Source organism: Hibiscus syriacus, unplaced genomic scaffold (genome assembly GCF_006381635.1).
Source record: "Hibiscus syriacus cultivar Baekdansim isolate YM2019G1 unplaced genomic scaffold, ASM638163v2 tig00111543_pilon, whole genome shotgun sequence".
NCBI lineage: Eukaryota > Viridiplantae > Streptophyta > Magnoliopsida > Malvales > Malvaceae > Hibiscus > Hibiscus syriacus.
Window position 1 is genome coordinate 416,590 of NW_024063116.1, and position 3,935 is coordinate 420,524.

General features: G+C 34.3%; 1 pseudogene; it reads right to left on the minus strand.

The window, feature by feature from the left end:
• Positions 1-1,005: 1,005 nt before the first annotated feature.
• LOC120164826 lies at positions 1,006-3,667 on the minus strand (annotated as a pseudogene).
• Positions 3,668-3,935: the final 268 nt, after the last annotated feature.

Sequence of the window (3,935 nt, forward strand, 5' to 3'; positions counted from 1 at the left end):
TTTCCACAATAGAAGAATACGACAGGCCAGCTAAAAGTAGCATACAACTTCGATATTGCATCTCTTAATGTAAAAATAACCATATAAATTATACATAAAGTTAGTTTTTTTATGTTTAAAAACTTTTCATTAAAAATAAGTATTTAATATTTTTTTCTGTTACACTTTTAAATATATATCGTTAAAAAAATCGTTAAGTGATAAGTGTCGTATTCAGATTTTTTTTCTAAAAAATAATTTTAAATAATATTTTATTTTAAAAAAATTAAAAATACATAAACATGTCACGTGTCACTTACGATCTTTTTAACTATAATCACCTAAAAGTATAACGAGAAATTCTTTAGACACAAAAAATTAACTTAGGATAAAATTTGAACACTTATTTTTTATTTAACCTAAAATTAATTACCTTAACCGTTATCCATTAACGTTCATCTACAACTGAAAAATCTACCCTTTTTTAGTATATTTGTTGCCCTAATTTCCATGGTGCGATATGATTGAGGATGTGACCTAAGAATTTTAAAGACGGGTTAAACCCAAATTATCTGTTCCTTTCAAAAGATTTTCTTCATGCTATAATGTAAATTGGCAGCTTTTGTTTTAGCTAATGCTTCCTTATTATGTTTTCCATTTTCATTTTGATATTATAATCCCTTGATTTGGTTATGGCCATCCCAAACATATAATAGGAAACTTCCATCTATGATTCAGCTCAGATTACTATTATTCGGTAAAAATGAATCGATAAAAGGGAATGTTGATCTCTCTAAATATATTGAATTTAAGCAGCAGTATCTGCAAGATATGTCATTGACTATTCAAAAATATATATAATACATGTAAAATTTGATATAAAGCTTAAAATAAAGATCAAAATCAAAACAACACATTAAATTTCTATTTACTTTTTTTTATTATTTTCTTTTCGGTGTAATGGAAACTATGTAAGGCACAGAAAGTAGATGAAGACCCCACATTGAATAAAACTTGATTCCTAAATCACACAAGTTGGCACAAGGCAATGTTCCGATTAAAACATTCATATATGGTTGAAATGTTTTCCATACAAAATAAACATCCGATAATTTAAATCCAGAACAGCTTCAGACATGTTTTCACTTAATCATATGGAATTTGGATATATGCAGCATCACATACAAATGGAATGTCAGCATACATACCAGCAAGTGCACATCTTATGCACTCCACAACCGTAAATAGGTAAGCAAATGCCACAGCCGTCCAAAAGTGCATCCCAAACTTGCCCCAATAGATTGCAAGTGGCATCCAGCGGCTCACGGTCCCGATCACCTGCAAGGCAATCTCCAATAGCATGCCCATCACTACATGAAATCTGAAAAAGTGAGGCCATTCTTTCCTCCTCACTATCCCCAGATACGCAACGAAGAAATATGCCATCAGGAACCAGCTCGGCAAACTCCCAATGGCTCCAAGGAAAGGATAGGTCAAAAACTCCAAGTCTTCCAAGAAGGGGTGTAGATGATATGCTGTCTCGGCATACATCCATGTCTCGTGAAGAGGCATTAAATAGGGTAGGCATGCTAAAGACCTCCACCACCATCTGGGCTTCTTAGTCATTGGAGGAAAACGAAAACTGTATGGAACATCCTTAGATGCTCGAGGCACCAAACTAGATCTGCGACGCCTTGGTAACGATGGTAAAGCTTGAGACAGACGACCTTGATCCCCACTCAACAATGGAGATGATGCAGCAGAAAGGTGCAAGAAAGGCCCATCTAGAAGATTGGACAGTTATACAAAAGAAAATATGAAAATTTGCTGGGGATTGAGACATTCATTCATCCAGAATCACAGAATGTGAACTAAAGCAAATAAAAATAATTTGGTTTGGCTTGGCTTGGATTCTTAGAAGGTTTGAGTTTTGATCTTCTAACAATGTACATTATGGAAACAAAATAAAACCCATTCCATAACTTTAGAGAGTGCAATATAGACAATGAATCTCACTAACTAGATCTTGCTCATGAGTTGATAGTGCAAGGAAACAACCCTGAAGAAATAAAACTCTACCAAGTTTAAACAACAAATAAAATGAAGCAGGAAGAAATCTTCATTAATTGAGTAAAAAAGATACAGAGTACAAGGAGAACAGAAGCTAAGAGTTAGAGCCTTAGAGGTATGAGAGACATGATTCAATTTAACTTTTCAATGGAGATCCTGAATTAAAGAGAGTTCATATTATTTTGGTAAAATATTAATACAAGTAGAAACTTATATAAATATGAATACCTTTTGGTTAAAGTTTATATTACTCATTATAAGATTGCCTTTTGGATTAAGTTGTTTCAGAAAAATACAAAACCAAAATTATAACAAAATCTTAATTCAGTTGGGGCTTGAAACCAAACCATTTTTTTCAGATTTCATATCAAACCAAATTATAGATTCGGTCCCCCATTTTTCATTTTTAACCAAATAATGCACAGGCCTACTTCAAAATGATCTACAAATGGTGTTTGATATTAACTTCTTGTACACCAAATGATGTCTATATAAGAAAAAAGGGCAAGCAATGACATATACCTTCAGCTGACCAGGATTTTAAATCCCAATAAGAACCTGAAGATCTACTGCTGCTTCGAAATAGAGCTGTGGTAGGCAACGATGATAGCATGAAAAACTAGAGCTACATGGAACAGGCTTAGGAAGCCTTGACCTCACGGAAACAGACCTGGAGGGCAAGGTTAATCCATTCAGAATCATGGCAGCTACCTGTCAAAGATGATGTATGAAATTTTATCAGCACGGCAGAGAAAAATGGGGAAACTTTAAAATATAATCAGACCAACTATGCAATCCCACCCATTCAAATAATGTAAACATAATAGGCAAGAAATGACATGGGGAGCTAGGTTTCCCCAGATAATAAACATCAGAAAGTTCAAGCATATATCAGGAAGACACTATACCACAAAAGATTCTGTTCATGATAATCGAGGAATATTTCCATCCCAAATCGTTATTTCCACATTGTAAATTGTAGTAAATACTAAAAAAGACATCCTTTGACAAAGTATATTCCTAGACCCTAGCACCAGTAAAATCATTTGTGTTTCTGGTTCAACATTGTTCACATTTTATCATTGGTTCTTAACCCGTAGTATCAGCTAGAATGCCCATTGTTGTAAGATTAAGATTACACAGTCACTCATCACTGCTAATATGTTTGCTTAAGCATAACACTAAATCTTAATCTACATTCCATTTCCTGCAACAAGTAAATATGAAACTAAAAAGAGAAATATTGCAGATAACATACTGTTGGGCAACTGAAAGGAATGTCTCACGCTTTAGAATTTTCAACCCACGACTAAAGGGGGGACCACATAGTGAGTTAATCTCAAGTCTCAACCGTCAAATTCAAAACTTAATAACCATCCTGTGAACCCTATCCTAAGCTCGGTTGATAAAGAAACAAAACCCCAAAAACTAAGAAAGCCAATGAATTTTATTCTAACTAAAGCCTTGGGTAGATGTCAAGAAGAGAGATTACCATGAATCGGAGAATAACGAAACAAAGCGGCTTGGAATTCGAGAGCCAAATGGTAGTGCTATGCCCGCTTGCTATCGACTTTCGTCATCGTAATTATATCTTGTTTTACTGGGGAAGAAAGGGTCCAGGGTTTTTGAGATATACTTATGGGTCGGAATTCAATGCGAAAATTAGCAGAGGGTAAGGTTTGCAGAATAAAGTTGTAGGGTGGGCCTCGGCCATTAATAAATGAAGTCCAGTCCGACTTTTGTCGGTAAATTTGGCTAGAAAATAGCCCACCATGGTGACCCAAAGTCGATATCAGACCCCTATCCCAAGATCTGTTTTCACTATTTATATCTGATAAAAATTTAAAACAAAAATAATAGAAATTGTTTGATAGAATACTTAGAAT